We start from the raw sequence: 18,910 nt of genomic DNA, 5'->3' as shown, positions 1-18,910 counted from the left end.
GCGCTCATTTCGGTTGGGAGGTTGGGGGTGGTGTAGAAGGTTAGAGACCCATTAAAGGCTTGGCTTAGGTAACGGTTGCCTGTGGTTTCTTCTTCGGTTACTTCTTCGACTACTACTTCGTCGTCGTCAGAGGGTTCATAATGTTCTGGTTCTATTTCGTCTTCTGTGACTGTGTTGAGAGGAGGCAGGGAGTGTTGGTCGGTTGTGGTTTGTTGGGCTGGTGGTGGGTGGTGAAAGGTGGCAGTAGACGGTGGTGTTGGTCCTGGAGAAGAGTCTTGGTCAGAGATACGAGTAGGACCAGGGGTTGAGGTGAAGTTAACAATGTCTGGGACATTGAAGAGCTGGTAGATATTTTAGCCAGTTCTTCAACTATTAGGAACCTGATACAAAAACCCAAGCATGATTCTGACACAAGTGCAGGAATCTACACTATACCATGTGGGGGGTGTGACAAAGTATATATAGGGGAAACAGCCAGAACTCTGGACATTAGGATAGCAGAACACAAAAATGCTTGCAGAAATGATGACCGTAAAAACGCATGTGTTCAACATAGAGACGATGTTGGACACCTCATGAAATTCAATGAAGCTAAACTAGTTATTAAAGAAGACGACTTAAGACGGAGAAAATGCATTGAAGCTGCACTAATTTCTGTCAGTAACACTATAAAGCAAAAATCCGGTAGTTACAGTATTTCAAAATTACTAAGCAAGAGGATATTACCCATCCTGGGAACTGGTGTTACTTGATGCCAGCAGGTCCCTCTCCTGCCTCACCTCCTTAGTTCCATTACTACTACTACTACTACTACTACTACTACTACTACTACTACTACTACCACTACCACCTCTACCCACGCGTCACCTCACCTGACTCCTGCCACTATATATATAAATGTTTTCTTAGTTTTCTCTGTATTAGGACTGAAGAAGCCATTCGTGGCGAAACGTTTCCTTTAATTAATGTCCTGAACTGTACATAAGTGTCTTTTTCCACATCTTGTCGGTATCACCATACCATTTCCCCACACAAGAGGGTGTTCCTAGACTGCAACAGAACAAGAACAAAATGACAGCAGCTGAGAGAGAAGACACAAAAACGAAAGGGGCTAGGAAGAGAGATATGGACAGAGTCAGAAGAGGACAACTAGTGCTGGTCAGAGCAACAAGTGCAAGCACAGACAGAATCACCATCAGAACCCTTCAGCCAAACACACTATCTCAACACAAACCAGAATCCACACTTACAGCCCCCACCCCACAGTAGGCTGTAGAATCCAAGAGCACAACACCAGACCCCCTACTCATAGAAACTCCCCAGAACACAGTGCTGGAGAGGAAACTAAAGGTATGGTACACCAATGCTGATGGAATAATGAATAAGTGGAAGGAGTGGCATGAAAGAATCAAAGAGGCATCATCAGACATCATAGCTCTCAACGAAACCAAGTTCACAGGAATGATAACAGATGCCATCTTTCCAATGGGACATAAGATCGTGAGGAAAGACAAAAGGAACACAGGGGTGGAGGAGTGGCATTGATCATCAGAAACCAATGAGATTTTGATGAGTTGGAGAGAGGAGGCAGAGGAGAAGCAAAAGACTACATAATAGGAACACTTCAGTCTGGAGCTCCCAAGGTGGTAATTGCAGAGATGTATATCTCACCACAGAACAGCAGGAGGCCAAGGCAAGAGTATGATGAGAGTAACAGAGCGATTGTTTACACACTGGCTGAAGTGGCCAGATGGGCTCATGCGAGCAGAGCAAAGCTACTGATTGTAGGTAACTTCACTCACAAACAAATTGACTGGAAGAATTTGGAGCCACATGGGGGCGCAGAAATGTGGAGGGATAAGATGATGGAGGTGGTACTGGAAACCCTCATGTACCAATATGTAAGGGACAAAACAGGGAGAGAAGAGAGGGTGAACCAGCAAGACTGGACCTAGTATTCAACTTGAGTAGTGCAGATATTGAGGACATAACATATGAAAAAACACTCGGGACCAGTGACCACATGGTTCTGAGCTTCGAATACATAGTAGAGTCACAATTGGAGAAGGAAGCAGGAAGGGCAGGACAAACGAAGACAAACTACAAGACAGGGGACTACAGAGGCATGAAGAATTTCCTGCACGAGGTTCAGTGGGACAGAGAACTGGCAGGGAAGTCAGTAAACGAGATGACGGAATATATGACAACAATATGCAAGGAAACTGAGGAGAGGTTTGTATCCAAGGGTAACAGAAATAACGAGAAAGCCAGGATGAGCCCTTGGTTCACTCAAAGGTGTAGACAGGCCAAAACCAAGTGTGCTAGAGAATGGAAGAAGTATAGAAAGCAAAGGACCTAGGAGAAAAAGGAGAGCAGTCGTAGAGTAGGAAATGAATATGCACAGGTAAGAAGGGAGCCCCAACGACAATATGAAAATGGCATAGCAGCGAAAGCAAAATCTGACCCAAAGCTGTTGTACAGCCACATCAGGAAGAAAACAACAGTCAAGAACCAGGTAATCAGGCTGAGGAAGGAAGAAGGGGAGATCACAAGAAACAACTGAGAAGTACGTGAAGAGCTCAACATGAGATTCAAAGAAGTGTTCACTGAAGAGACAGAAGGGACTCCAGAAAGAGAGAGAGGTGGGGTACACCATCAAGTGTTGAACACTATATACAACCGAGGAAGAAGTGAAGAGGCTGCTAAGTGAGCTAGATACCTCAAAGGCGATGGGGCTGGATAACATCTCTCCATGGGTCCTGAGAGACGGAGTATAAGCGCTATGTGTGCCACTAGCAACAATCGTCTATCGAAATGGGGCGACTACCTGAGGTATGGAAAATAGCAAATGTAGTCTCAGTTTTTAAAAAAGGAGACAGACACGAAACATTAAACTACAGACCAGTGTCACTGACATTTATAGTATGCAAAGTCATGGAGAAGATTATCAGGATGAGAGTGGTGAAGCACCTAGAAAGGAATGAATTTATCAACGTCAACCAGCAAGGTTTCAAGGATGGGAAATCCTGTGTCACAAACCTACTGGAGTTTTGTGACAGGGTGACAGCAATATGACAAGAGAAAGAGTGGTGAGTAGATTGCTTTTTCTTGGACTGTAAGAAGGCTTTTGACTCAGTTCCACACAAGAGATTAGTGCATAACCTGGAGGACCAGGCAGGTATAACAAGGAAGGCACTGCAATGGATCAGGGAATACCTGTTGGGAAGACAGCAACGAGTCATGGTGCATGACGATGTGTCAGAGTGGGCGCCTGTGACGAACGGGGTTCCAAAGGGGTACCGTTTCTGGTATATATGAACGACATGACGGAAGGAATAGACTCAGAAGTATCCCTGTTTGCAGATGATGTGAAGCTGATGAGAAGAAGTCAATAGGAGGAGGACCAGACAAAACTACAAAGGTATCTGGACAGGCTGCAGGCCTGGTCCTAAGTCTGGTTCCTGAAGTTCAACCCCACAAAGTGCAAAGTCAGGAAGATTGGGGAAGGGCAAAGACGATCGCAGAAGGAGTACGGTCTAGGGGGCCAGAGACTGCAAATCTCACTCAAGGAAAAAGATCTTGGGGTGAGCATAACACCGGGCACATCTCCTGAGGCGCACATTAACCAAATAACTGCTGCAGCATATGGGCGCCTAGCAAACCTACAGACAGCATTCCGACATCTCAATAAGGAATCGTTCAGGACTCTGTACACCGTGTATATCAGACCTGTACTGGAGTACGCAACACCAGTTTGGAACCCACACTTAGCCAAGCACGTAAAGAAATTTGAGAAAATGCAAAGTTTTCAATAAGACTAGTCCTGGGGCTAAGGGGCATTTCCTACGAGGAGAGGTTAAGGGAAATGGACCTGACGACACTGGAGGACAGGAGAGAGAGGGGGGATATGATAACGACAAGGTGGACAGAGGCAGGATATTCCAGAAATGGGACACAACAACAAGGAGTCAAAATTGGAAGTTGAAGACTCAGATGAATCACAGGGATGTTAGGAAATATTTCTTCAGTCACAGAGTTGTCAGGAAGTGGAATAGTCTGGGAATTAGCGAAAGGATCCATACATAGCTTTAAGAAGAGGTATGCTAAAGCTCATGGAGCAGGAAGAGTGACCTAGTAGCGACCAGCGAAGAGGCGGGGCCAAGAGCTGTCACTCGGCCCCTGCAACTACAACTAGGTGAGTACACACACACACACACACACACACACACACACACACACACACACACACATCCATACACATATCCACACACATATCCACACATATATCCACACACACACACACACACACACACACACACACACACACACACACACAGGAGCTCGGACTCGACCCCCGCAACCTCAACTAGGTGAGTACACACACACACACACACACAGTACCACTAATATGCACATACATACTCCACGCTACACAAATTACCCACACATAGAAGAGACGAAAGTAACGACGACGTTTCGGCCTTGGGAAAACCTTAAAACTATTGAAATTTTACTCACTGTTGCACATGTGAGAAAGTTATATAATTTATGCCTCTACAGTACTAGAAGAGTTTGCTGCAAAAGTGCCCACCGAGGTTAATCTTTATAAGAATGGAAGGGAGAGTAGACGGTTTGAAAATCAATCTCCTTCTTCCACTCCATGTCCCATGAATGTGGAAGCAAATTCTTGTGTGGCTTTGGGAAAAAGGTTGGATAAATTCATGGGTGGGTTTGATAAGGACATGCCTTCTGTGGGCCAGTAAGTCTGCTGCAGTGTCCCTCCAGCCTTATATTCTTAAGGAGAAGCTTCATAAGCATAAATGGTTCTAGACTCTTTTTGAAATCCACCCATGAAAAAATATGGGTAATTACCAGTTAATCCCTAACTTTTTTTTCAACGACCCGGCTGTATCCCACCGAGGCAGGGTGACCTAAAAAGAAAAACGAAAGTTTTTTTTCTTAAATTTAATAATATATACAAGAGAAGAGTTTACTAACAACTTGCTCCCAGCATTTTAGTCGCCTCTTATGACACGCCTATTTTCAGTAATTTTTTTTTAAGTATTTTCAACGAGTTCTTCGATAACTGGATTAGATGCAACGACCACCAACAGCCTGATTAACCATACATTCAACTGTGATAACCGATCTGTGACTGGGCCACAGAGACAGTTTCCAAACTATTAACAGGTAAACACGCTTCCACTTTAAAACACGCATAAATTGCGCTCCACAACTAACACAAACCTGCTACACTTTATGTAAAAGGACACATATGCAACTAATACGTTATATTTATTGTGGCAACGTTTCGCTCTCCAATAAAAATGTTGCATTAGTCGTAGATGTGTCCTTTTCCTAACATATTGTCGATAATTCTACCAACATTATCACAAACCTACTACATCACTAACACTAAAGGTTCACAAACCCAAGGTGAATAATACATTGCAGAAAGTTTTCTACCCAACTCTTCTCTATATCGTTAAGTCTCCACTGATATTTATAATAATAATAATAATAGTAATAATAAAATATCTATATTCTACAAGTACGTGTACAAGGTATACAGGTCTAGCTGACATTAATGACATACTGCTATATAGAAAGCCGCTTGTTGAGCATTTCTGGCAAATTAGGTCAGTTTTGTCCCAGGAGGCGACCCACACTAGTCGACTAACACCCAGGTACCCATTTTACGGATGGGGGACATAGACAACCAGTGTAAAGAAACACGCCCAATGTTTCTACCCTCGCTGGGAATCGAACCAAGACCCTCGCTGTGTGAAGCGAGAGCTTTAGTCACCAGGCCACGGAACACCGTTTTTATCTCGTCACGAAGAATAGAAGACGTATAGAAAAGGAGTGGAGGAGGAGGAGCCATTAGCCCTGTCCCCCACCCCACCTCATGTCACCACCGTTGCCGAGCTATCTAGTACACACCCGTACTTCTGATTGAGCTGTTAGAGAAATTATCTCATAGCTAAAGCAACACTTAAGAAATACCTCCTCGCAGTATTCTGTCACTGGCATGTCTTTACCTACATTGAGTTACAGTGACAATCATATAAGAAGCAAATGATGTCACTTAGCTTAATATAGTGACGCCATGGAGCTTGCTACCACAGGAAAGCAGCGTTGCGCCTCAGAGTTAACACAGCTGGCAAGAGAGTTGCAGCTTCTGCTTCCTCAGTCAAACTGGGGTTACCCTGGAGATCCATTCTGGGCTCACCAGGATATACTGCTAGAAAGGTAAGTATCTGTGTAAATATACTGATTTTTTTTTAAAATTAAAGTATACTGGATGTTAATGTAGAGGTGATTTGCTGGAGGGATGAATGGAATTAAAATCAAAGTGTTGAAAACTATATAGAGAGGAATCTGTTTTGAGAATGGTTAGTACACTTACTGTATATAACATGAAAGAATGAAGAGTAACTAAGAAGTGACAAAGAACATGCACAGTTCTATTTTTAAGGAGAAAACTAAAAAGAGAGATTAATTATTACAAAATATGTTATTTACGTATAAAAAAACAATGTGTATACCACAATTTTCTCGAAATAAAATTGCACAGAAACAAGTTGGATTAAAGAAGGAAGGGATGTGCAATAAATCTTCTAAATGAACACTATTTAGATAAGGATTAGATATGGGTTGGATTTGGAAGCAGCTTATAATAAAGTCTGATAGGAAAGTGGCTTGTTTGGTGTCACAAATGTACTGTTTTGAAGCTCTGATTATGGCAGCTGGTTGAAAAATATTTTTATTAAAGATGAATGTCTAATATCATAGTTGTTTAACTTTTTTTTTTTTAAATGAGTGAAGGTTTGAGTGTTGTAGAAGTGGTCTGAAAATAGTCAATTCTTTCACACTTTGATAATTTCTCATATACGGTTTTCAGAAAATTGATCGATTTACGTTTAGAAGGAACAAAAGGGCACAATATCGTGACCGGAAAATATACAAATCACCCGCACATAGGACAGAGAAGCTTATGACTACGTTTCGGTCTGACTTGAACCATTTACAAGTCACACTAACATACGAAGGTGAGGGACCAAACCAGCACACGAAAATCACTCCCTATGAAAGCAAAAGATTCGGCAGGAGATGCAATATTCCCCAGACGAAAAGTAGGTGCGCCACGAGTACACTGAGAGACAACACAATAAGTGTCCGGGGCCCAAGACTGTTCAACTACCTCCCAGCATACGTAAGGGGGATTACCAATAGACCCCTGGCTGTCTTTAAGAAGGCACTGGAGAGGCACCTGAAGTCAGTACCTGACCAACCGGGCTGTGGTTCGTACGTCAGCTTGCGAGCGGCCAACATAAGAACAACATAAGAACATAAGAACGAAGGAACACTGCAGAAGGCCTACTGGCCCATGCGAGGCAGGTCCAAGTCTCCTACCGGCTTAAGCCAATGCACCCAACCTAGTCAGGTCAGGTCACATTGACTTAAGGGAGGAACACGGCAACCGACCTGGTAGCACAAGCTATCAGGTCTAACTCACACCCACCCACATCCACTCATGTATTTATCCAACCTATTTTTAAAGCTCCACAACGTTCTGGCCTCTATAACGGTACTTGGGAGTTTGTTCCACTCATCCACAACTCTATTACCAAACCAGTACTTTCCTATATCCTTCCTGAATCTGAATTTTTCCAACTTAAAACCATTGCTGCGAGTCCTGTCTAGGCTAGATATTTTCAGCACACTATTTACATCCCCTTTATTTATTCCTGTCTTCCATTTATACACCTCAATCATATCCCCCCTAATTCTACGTCTTTCTAGAGAGTGCAGATTCAGGGCCCTTAGTCTATCCTCATAGGGAAGGTTTCTGATACATGGGATCAACTTTGTCATCCTCCTTTGTACATTTTCCAGAGAATTTATATCCATTCTGTAATAAGGTGACCAAAACTGTGCAGCATAATCTAAATGAGGCCTAACCAAGGATGTATAGAGTTGAAGAACAACCTGAGGACTCCTATTATTTATGCTTCTTGATATGAAGCCAAGGATTCTATTAGCTTTATTGCGAACACTTATGCACTGTTGTCTTGGTTTCAGATTACTGCTAACCAGAACTCCTAAATCTTTTTCGCAATCCGTAATATTAAGATCTACATTATTTAGTTTATATGTGGCATGGTTATTGTCCTGTCCAACATTTAGAACTTTGCATTTGTCTATATTAAACTGCATCTGCCACTTCTCCGACCACTGCATCAGTCTATTCAAATCTTCCTGGAGTGCTCGAATGTCCTCGTCAGAATGAATTCGACGGCCTATTTTGGTGTCATCGGCAAACTTGCCGATGTCGCTCTTTATGCCCTCATCTATGTCGTTTATGTAGATTGTGAACAGCAGGGGGCCCAACACTGACCCCTGTGGAACACCGCTCGTGACACTTCCCCACTCTGATTTCTCCCCATTTATGCAAACTCTCTGCTGCCTATTTGTCAACCATGCCTCTATCCAGGAAAAAATTTCTCCTCCTATTCCATGTGCTTTAATTTTCCTCAATAGTCTCTGATGTGGGACCCTGTCAAAAGCCTTACTGAAGTCCATATACACAATATCATATTCATTACCATGATCTACCTCCTCAAATACCTTAGTGAAAAAAGTTAATAAATTCGTAAGGCAGGAACGCCCCTTTGTAAAACCATGCTGAGATTCGTTGATTAATTTATGCTTTTCAAGGTGGCTACGAACTGCCTCGGCAATTATTGATTCCATAAATTTTCCCACTATGGAGGTTAGGCTTATTGGTCTATAGTTCGAAGCTAAGGACCTGTCACCTGTTTTGAAAATAGGTATCACATTTGCCATTTTCCACTTATCTGGCACCATGCCAGTTTGTAGTGATATGTTGAAAAGATTAGCCAAAGGTGTGCTAAGCTCCTCTTTACATTCCTTTAGAACCCTTGCATACAGTTCATCAGGGCCTGGGGATTTGTTAGGTTTTAATTTATCTATTTGCCTAAGGACCATGTCACTTGTGACCCTAATAGTACACAGTTTATTATCGTCCTGTTCTACATAATTTATCATTACTGGAATATCGCTGGTATCCTCCTGTGTAAAAACTGAGAGGAAGTATGTGTTAAAAATTCTACACATTTCCTTATCACTGTCAGTGAGCTGACCAGAGGAACTTTTGAGTGGGCCTATCTTGTCCCTGATCTTACTTCTGTATACCTGAAAGAATCTTTTTGGGTTAGTCTTCGATTCTCTTGCAACTTTAACCTCATAATCTCTTTTTGCTTTTCTAATTCCCTTTTTTATTTCTCTCTTTAACTGAATATATCGATTTCTCAATTGCCCCTCTCCTCTTTTGATTTGCCTATATATGCCTCTCTTTTGACCAATCAGATATTTTAATCTATTGTTCATCCATTTAGGATCATTTTTGTTTGATCTGATTTCCCTATTTGGAACATAATTTGACTGAGCAGCTAGAACTATGCCCTGGAAAGCATCATATCGGCAACCATCACCACCTACCTGACCCTTAGTCAGGTCATTCCAGTTCAGCCCACCTAAGTAATTTTTCAGTCCTATGAAATCAGCCAAGCGAAAGTCAGGGACGGAGACTTGATTGCCATTATTAGGGGAATTCCATGATATATTAAAACTGAGTGATTTGTGATCACTTTCCCCAAGCTCATCATTAACCTCAAGATTATTAATTAGTGTTTCCCTACTGGCAAGAACCAAGTCAAGGAGGTTATTTCCCCTAGTTGGCTCTGTCACAAACTGTTTTAAAAAACAATCCTGGATCGTATCAAGAAAGTCACCTGACTCTAAATTTCCTGTCAAATTGCTCCAGTCAATCTGTCTATAGTTGAAATCTCCCATTAGCACAACATTTTCGTATGTAGATGCCTTACGAATTTCGTCCCATAGAAGTTTACTGCACTCCCTATCAAGATTTGGGGCCCTGTAAATCACACCCAAAATTAGTTTTTCTCGGCCCTCGAGAAGCTGTAACCAAACAGATTCAGTGGCTGACGCTTCTAATTTAATATCTTGTCTAACACAACAATTTAAATTGTCTCTGACATACATCGCTACTCCACCACCTTTCCTGTTGACCCTGTCAGTGTGGAATAATTTATAGCCTTGTATGTGACATTCAGAGGGCATCTCTCTATCTTTCAGATTGAGCCAGGTCTCTGTTATAGCAATAATATCTATGTCTCCTGCACTTGCAATTAATCTTAGCTCATCTATCTTATTTCTTACACTCCTGCTATTAGTATAGTAAACCTTAAGGGAGCTAGTCCCTTGCTGCCCTCTGCTGTCCCCCTTTGTTTGCTGACCTGATCTATTGTCTTTATTTATAACTTCATGCTGAATGCCTTTTATACATTTACTGTTTCCAACCCAAGTGTTGCAACCTGCTTGTTTCCCACACACACCCATACCTCTATCTTCCATCAGTTTAAAATCATAGGCATTTCTCCAATGGCCTTCTCAATCGAGTCTGCAAGTGCTACCACCCCAGCCCCAGAGAGATGTACCCCATCCCTTGCATACATATCATGTTTGCCATAAAAGTTGTTCCAGTTGTCAATGAATGGGATTGCAAGTTCCTTGCAGTATCTGTCTAGCCAGCAATTTACACCAATTGCCCTAGACAACCATTCATTTCCTACTCCCCTTCTAGGCAAGATGCTACATATGATTGGGATCCCTCCCTTAGACTTAATGAAATCTATAGCTGACCTGTACTTATCTAGCAGCTCTTCTCTCCTACCCTTCCCAATATCATTTCCACCAGCACTGAGACAGATAATGGGCTTGCTCCCATTACCTGACATGATATTATCCAGCCTGTTGACAATGTCCCCAACACCAGCTCCAGGGAAGCACACTCTATCTCTCATCTTCTTATTCCTATTACAAAAAGCACGGTCAATGTATCTTACCTGAGAGTCACCAACCACAAGAATGCGCTTACCTCCATTAGCAGGGGCAGTAGTACCCTTACCTTCACTGGCCACTGAAGTACATTCATCCTGAAGAACAGAGAAGCGATTTCCTACCTTCAGATCTTCACTCTTAACTTTCCTTACTCTGATGCGCCTTCCATTACTGTGAACTACTCGCCACTTGTAGCAGGTGCTGGGCTGCACCTCACTGCTGGTAGCCGTTGCTGCCTCCCCAACTACAGCCTCCTCACAGCGAGAGACAGACTGCACCTCGCTGCTAGAAGCCTCATTCCCCACAACTCCAGCCACCTCACACTCTCTCCCAGACCCATTGAGGTGGACCTTCAGCCTCCTAATCTCCTCCTGGAGAAGCAAGACCTCCTCCTTCAACTCTCCAACCTCAATTTTTAAAACACTGCAGAAGCAAGCCATGCTTTGTAACCGTCCACACTAATCCCCAAGGCAGCTCAGGGTCTGTGACCTCACGTGACGACTGACCACTGATCCCCGAAACCTTCTCCAGGTAAACTCCAGGTAATGTATAGGAGCGGGGGACAGGGACGTGAGAGATAGGGGAAGAAGTGGTAGGGGTAATGCTGGTAGTGCAAGTAAAGGTGGTGGTAGTAGTAAGTAGGGGAAGTAGTGGTAGAAAAGGGAGTGAAGCCAGACAATAGTAGTAAAAGTAGTAATGGAGTAGTAAGTACTTGTAGTGGTAGAAGTAGAAGTGGATCAAGTCTAAGGACAAGAAAAAGGAGCACTACACGAGAGCTAATGATCAAGAAACAGGGGAAAGGGGGGAAAGGATGAAGGACAGAACACGCTTAGGCAGTAGAAAAAAAAAACGAAGAAAATAGGAAAGGCGAAGATGTAGGAGGAGGAGGAGAACAAAAGACCAGGATAAGTTATGAGTGTTCTAAAGTTTGGAGCATCTGACAATGTAATGAGAAAGGAAGGAATCTACAGAGACGAAGTCACGACTAAGAGTCATGTTAGGAAAAGATGCAAAAGATGCTATTGCCCCTTCAGTTCAGCCGAAGAAGGATGCCAGTGTCCCTTCAATTCAGCCAACGAGGGTGCCAGTGCCCATTCAGTTCAACCAAAGAAGCGTGCCAGGGCCCCTTCAGTTCAATTGAAGAGTACCAATGCTCCTTCAGTTCCGTCGAAGTAGGGGGCCAGCGAAGCTGCAATTCAATCGAAGAGATATGTTAGTGCATAAATAATAGAAATCCTCAGGTTGTTCTTCAACTCTATGTATCCTTGGTCAGGCCTCATTTACATTATGCTGCACAGTTCTGGTCACCGTATTACAGAATGGATATAAATGCTCTGGAAAACGTACAAAGGAGGATGACAAAGTTGATCCCATGTATCAAAAATCTTCCCTGTGAGGATAGACTGAGGGACCTGAATCTGCACTCTCTAGAAAGTCCGTAGAATTAGGGGGGGGGGGGTATAATTGAGGTGTATAAATGGAAGACAGGAATGAATAAAGGGGATGTAAATAGCGTGCTAAAAATATCTAGCCTAGACAGGACTCGCAGCAATGGTTTTAAGCTGGAAAAATTCAGATTCAGGAAGGATATAGGAAAGCACTGGTTTGGTAATAGAGTTGTGGATGAGTGGAACAAACTCCCGAGTACCGTCATAGAAGCTAAGACGTTGTGTGTTTTTAAAAATAGGTTAGATAAATACATGAGTGGGTGTGGGTGGGTGTGAGTTGGACCTGACTAGCTGGTGCTACTGGGTCAGATGCCGTGCTCCTTCCTTAAGCGGAGGTGTCCTAACTGGATGGGCCGACACAGTCCCTGTCAAGGTTAGACACACGTACCAGCAGTTCACACCAGAGCACTGCTTACGCACGATGCATTACTCTAACAGAGTAAAGATCAAACCAGCGAGTGGCATAACCAATGAGTCGTCCAAACTAGCACTTGCAGCTGTCGTTAGTGGCAGGCTGCAAGTCAAATGTAATGCGATTTTATCGCTCAAGGAGGCCTTTGTTGTCTTCTGTACAGAGGACACAGAGGCTGAGAAACTACTTACCACCACTGCTACTACCACTCTACGAGACCAGGGATTTCTTGTCTTGACTTCCCCAGCACTGAGGGCCAGGAGAACTGTGTTCCTCAAGCGACTCGACAACCTTATCACTGTACAGGCCACTGAAGAAATCAAGTCATCTATCGAAGCAAAGAACCCTTGGGCCAAGGTGGACTTCATTACTAAAATACCCAATGCTTCATCCATGCTGAAGGTCACCTTCAGTGACGTCAACATGGCAGCCAGAGCTCTCGCTGAGGGCCTGGCTATTCACTACTTCCACATCAACCCAGCCTTCATCGAAGCAGAGAAATTCCAACATATCTCACAGTGCTATAATTGTTACTCTTACTTACACACCACAAATGATTGTCCTACTAAGGACAAGAAGTTCTGCTCCACCTGTGGCCGTGAGGGTCATGACTTCAAGAATTGCACTACTGCTTCACCACCTAAATGCTTGAACTGCAAGAATGACCACCATACTCTTGCTGCCAGGTGCCCTACTAGAAGAGACATACTCAAGAAACAACAACAACAACAAAAGAAACCCAACCCACAAGCAACCACATATTCTGCTATCGCCAAGCTTCAAGCAGACACTACCAAGATACTACATGCCACGCAAGCTGCTCCCACCACTTCCCTGCCAGCACCTACTGCCGACTCCACCAAGATTCTTTGTTGCATTATGTATGCTCATGTACAGAATGCAGCTGAGCCTGGTTCCTTCAACACCACCATCAATGAACTTTTCAAACTAAATAATATGCCTGGCCTCACATTCCCTGCATCACCACCTTCCACTGAGATCCTAAAATCTACTGCAAATATTACCAGCATCACCGCTGCTCCACCGCTGTCACAACCTCCACTAGACACAGAGATGGACCAATCAGAGACCTCTGAGACGTCGGCAAAACCCACCAATGAGAGTCCACTACCGCTTTCATCCACTGCTAGAGCAACTGACCAGTCGGAAATCTCGCCTTCACCAGTTCAGCCACCAGCCAAGAAAGCAAAAACACAAGACACTGCGGATGCACCTCACGGTGCCACTGTCACTGACACTGCTGCACCACAACGGGTCCGATATCTGAAGGGTGTATACTTCTACACAACCAAGGAGTATAAGAACACAATGCTGTCTTCAGAAATCCATCATCACCTCCAGGACAGAACAGTCAAGTATACCTACGACCAAACTGCTACATACACCACTGAAGACATGACCAGACTACTCACTGCCAACACCCAACACCTTGTGGAAGTCAAGTACACCTCAAAGAGGAAATTCAGGATGCTTCAGAATAGGGACCTTGAAGACGGTACCCTCGTCTAGCACGACTATCCATGACCATTCACCCAGCACTTTGCTGTCCGCTGGAGCTGGGGCGTGGCTCCAATCGACCCTGTGGCTGCTGCCTCTGCCCGACTGCGCTTCTCTTTGGGGAGGTCAGCGCGGGATGGAAGAAGACGACATCCTCCAACCGGGGGGCCAGGAAAGAAGAAAGATGATTATCGTCGCCCCCCACCCGGGGGGCCGCTGCTGGGTCACCATCTGGAGAAGACCTGGGCCAGAAGGACCTGCGAATCAACATGAATGAAAATGAACACCAACACACGACACTCCACACAGGAGAGCACAGCGCTAGCACGATCGACACCATGCATTGCCCTTCTAGGGCATGGTTGGTGCCAGAGCCCGAGTTTGTACCTTACAAGATGAGGGGGGGTACTTGTGCCTCCTCCCATGGGAGACTTAGGTCTCAGACACTCCCTAGACAGGGAGCCAGTGCCGGGCCACCACTTGGAAGGGCCCGGGCCGGGAAAATACCGGCGAATCTTTAACAACAACAACTGGATGGGCCATTGGTCTAAGCCGGAGGTTGAAATGGACCTACACTGCATGGGCCAGTAGGCCTGCTGCAGTGTTCCTTCTTTATGTTTTTATGTTCTTATGAAAACTGAGTATATCAGGTCATAATTTTTCCCACTTTTGACCCATAGCTCTCCTCAAGGAGGTTCTTTGATGCTGTTAAAGGGCTCTTGATCTAGGGAATTGGATCTGTGCTCCAATTTCCTGAATGCCTTCCACTTTCCCCCCAAGGCGCTTTTTAATTCCTACGGTCACCCTTTAGGCGCCTGTCCAGTGTCTTTTTGAAGACAACCAGGGGTCTATTGGTAATCCCCTTATGTATGCTTTGAGACAGTTGAACAGTCTTGGGCCCCTGACATTGTTTTAGTGTACCTGTTGTTAATGAGAGATTTGTGTGGTACAGTGCACTTTTGTGTGTGTGTGCATCTGTGTGCGCGCGTGCGTGCACTCAATAGTCTACCATGGCAGGGTGACCCAAAGGAAACATTCACTCAGTTGCTATCTTTCTAGAAGTGTGCTGACATCGCAGTCAGATTACCCTCGGACTGCAACATCACTCCACCAGTTTCCCTGAATTCCTCGTAAAGGTTTTCGCGGCATTCTCTCCAACAGCACATCCATTAAAAACCACTTAGTCACCATTCACTCCTGTGTAACGCTTGCACAAGTCTGCCTGATGCTCAAGCCTCTAAAACTCAAAGCCTCTTATACCTTCCTCCTCCCACTGCTCCTAGGATGACTCCTCCTTCTCTTACCTTCCATGCCAAGTTTATATACCGTATGGCTTAACGTTTCCTTTTTATTAGAATAATGCACCCTCTATCACCCAATTCCTCTGTGTACCTGGAGTATACCTGGAGAGGGTTTCTGGGGTCACCGTCCCCGCGGCTCGGTCTGAGACCAGGCCTCGTGGTGGATTAGGGTCTGATCAACCAGGCTGCTATTGCTGGCCGCACACAAACTAACGTACGAACTACAGCCCGGGTGGTGAGGTACTGACTTTAGGTGCCTGTCCAGCACCTTCTTGAAGACAGCCAGGGGTCTATTGGTAATCCCCCTTATGTATGCTGGAAGACAGTTGAACAGTCTTGGGCCCCTGAAACTTACTGTGTTGTCTCTTATCGTGCTAGTGGCACCTCTGCTTTTCATTACGGAGATGTTGCATCGTCTGCCGATTCTTTAGCATTCATAAGGAGTGACTTTCGTGTGCAAGTTTAGTACTAATCCATCTAAGATTTTTCAAGTGTATATAACCATGTATCTCCCCCGCCTGTGTTCTAGGGAGTTCAGGTTGAGAAACTTCTAGCGTTCCCAGTAATTTAGGTGTTTTATCACAGTAATGTGTGCTGTGAAGGGTCTCTGTACATTTTTTAGGTCAGCAGTTTCACCTGCCCTGAAAGGAGCTGTTAGTGTGCAGCAATATTGCAGCTTAGATAGAACAAGAGACCTGGGCCTGGCATCTCTAGTTTTGAAGGTTCTCATTATCCATCCTGTCATTTTTCTAGCAGATGCTATTGATACGTAATATTTCGCATCAGATCATCATTGTTAGTGAAGATAAGGTCCAGTGTATTCTTCAGTCTTATTGGCTATATTATTTGCTGGTTTAAGGTGAATTTGGTGCAGAGATTTAAAAGCTCGTGTGTGTGAGAGTTTTCATTTGAACTGCCTCCTGGGGTTATCTCTTCTACAACATTATTTGCTACATTTTAGGTGCCTTAGGTTGAAATCCCCCAAGAGCAAGATGTTTGGGACAGGAGCTTGAACATTTTCCAAAGGTCGATTTTCGAAAGCTGTTCCTGGAATTGTTAGGAAGTTGCATCCGGAGGCTAGTATACAATCACAATGACAAGGTTTCAGTTCTCGACCTTTACTGCCAAAACATTAACATCATCATTTGATGTGCTTAGTAGTTCCGAGCATATCAGTGACTGACGTGCAGGCCATCCCCTCCCCCCCTCAATGGAGATGAAAGAAAATAAGAACAAGAACTATTAAGGCAATAGAAGACCCAAATGGGTGTATTCACCTATATATGGTTGCAGGGGTCGATTTACAGTTCCTGGCCCCGCCTCTTTGTTGGTTACTACTAGGTCCACTTTCTCAGGACTCCAAGGCCTTATTATACCTCTTCTTAAAGTTCTGTATGAATCCTGCCTCCACTACTTCAGGTTGAAGAAATACTCCCTTACATCCCGTGAAGGTATAACGACTTTTCAGACCCCTCAAAGAGTATTTGAAAGAACCATTCCTCCTTTTGAAAAGAAAACATTAGAATAACAAATTATAACAAGAAAATAAACAGTTTTATTGAAGATATGCAAAAATATAAAACAAGCATAAAATTTTCCTAACTGAAGTGAATAATGAAAAGTAAAATACATAAATTAATTCCGTGAAGTGAAGTTAATATATACAACGGACAGATGGTCGTCCGGTGTCGAAGGCTGTGACAAGTAGCTCAGGATTCACGATGCGTAAGAGGATTTATGAGACGAGGTAGTCACTGGTGAACTCTGATATAAACTATGATGCTAGTAGTTTCCCTTATGGAAGATGCTGGCTTTGCATCTTCGATGGGAGGTTTGCTGCAGGGCTTTGAACACACCAGATGATCAATTAAAGAGGGTGTTCAGATACAGACGAGGTTAAGTTTCTGTTCTAGTACACAGATCAAGCTGCCCGCCTTGTCTCGCCAGTATTGAGTGACCCAGTTTGATCAACAAAGAGACTTGGTGGGAGCAGGAAGTCAAGTAATGTCTAATATACCAGGAGGGTCGCATGTGGGAAAATTTATGGAATCAATAATTGCCGAAGCAATTCGCAGCCATCTTGACAGGCACAGATTGATTAATGAATCTCAACACGGTTTTACAAAGGGGCGTTCCTGTCTTACGAATTTACTTACTTTTTTCACTAAGGTGTTTGAGGAGGTAGATCATGGTAATGAATATGATATTGTGTATATGGACTTCAGTAAGGCTTTCGATAGCGTTCCAAACCAGAGGCTATTGAGGAAACTTAAGGCACACGAAATAGGAGGAGAAATTTTTTCCTGGGTAGAGGCATGGCTGACAAATAGACAGCAGAGAGTTTGCATAAATGGGGAGAAATCAGAATGGGGGCACGTCACAAGCGGTGTTCCTCAGGGGTCAGTGTTGGGCCCGTTGTTGTTCACAATTTACATAAACGACATATATGAGGGAATAAATAGCGACATAGCAAATTTGCTGATGAAACCAAAATAGGCCGTCCAATTCATTCTAGTGAGGACACTAGAGCACTCCAGGATGATGTGAATAGACTGATGCAATGGTCGGAGAAGTGGCAGATGCAGTTTAATATTGACAAATGCAAAGTTCTAAATGTTGGACAGGTAAATAACCATGCCACATATAAACTAAATGATGTAGGTCTTAATACTACTGATTACGAAAAGGATTTAGAAGTTCTGGTTAGCAGTAATTTAAAACCAAGACAACAGTGCATTAGTGTTCGCAATAAAGCTAACAGAATTCTTGGCTTCATATCTAGAAGTATAAATAATAGAAGTCCTCAGGTTGTTCTTCAACTCTATATATCCTTGGTTAGGCCTCATTTAGACTATGCTGCTCAGTTCTGGTCACCGTATTACAGAATGGATATAAATGCTCTGGAAAACGTACAGAGGAGGATGACAAAGATGATCCCATGAATCAGAAATCTTCCCTATGAGGATAGACTGAGGGCCCTGAATCTGCACTCTCTCGAAAGGCGTAGAATTAGGGGGGATATGATCGAGGTGTATAAATGGAAAACAGGAATAAATAAAGGGGATGTAAATAGCGTGCTGAAAATTTCCAGCCAAGACAGGACTCGCAGCAATGGTTTCAAGTTGGAAAAATTCAGATTCAGAAAGGATATAGGAAAGCACTGGTTTGGTAATAGAGTTGTGGATGAATGGAACAAACTCCCGAGTACAGTTATTCAGGCTAAAACGTTGTGTAATTTTAAAAATAGGTTAGATAAATACATGAGTGGGTGTGGGTGGGTGTGT

General features: G+C 43.7%; 1 protein-coding gene and 1 long non-coding RNA gene across 10 annotated transcripts in view; one reads left to right on the top strand and one right to left on the bottom strand.

The window, feature by feature from the left end:
* Positions 1-14,844, bottom strand: part of LOC138852736 (uncharacterized) — a 32,621-nt gene extending 17,777 nt beyond the window's left edge. Inside the window, exon 1 of the long non-coding RNA XR_011392050.1 lies at positions 14,713-14,844. This is a non-coding gene — a long non-coding RNA (uncharacterized lncRNA). The remainder of the gene's footprint in view (positions 1-14,712) is intronic.
* LOC128703346 (facilitated trehalose transporter Tret1-like) overlaps positions 1-18,910 on the top strand; it is a 102,825-nt gene that overhangs the window by 34,471 nt on the left and 49,444 nt on the right. The window contains exon 1 of one of the 9 annotated variants that reach the window (XM_070085348.1): positions 6,151-6,252. The exons of 7 other annotated variants lie outside the window; for them this stretch is intronic. The gene's annotated coding sequence lies outside the window, so the exon portion shown is untranslated. Of the gene's footprint in view, positions 1-6,150; positions 6,253-18,910 lie in introns of those variants that run through there. One more of the 9 variants, XM_070085349.1, reaches the window with a different exon arrangement.

The sequence above is a fragment of the Cherax quadricarinatus genome, chromosome 15 (genome assembly GCF_038502225.1).
Source record: "Cherax quadricarinatus isolate ZL_2023a chromosome 15, ASM3850222v1, whole genome shotgun sequence".
NCBI classification, from domain to species: Eukaryota; Metazoa; Arthropoda; class Malacostraca; order Decapoda; family Parastacidae; genus Cherax; species Cherax quadricarinatus.
Note: the sequence above shows the minus strand (reverse complement) of the source record. Positions and strands in the feature narration are given on the sequence as shown.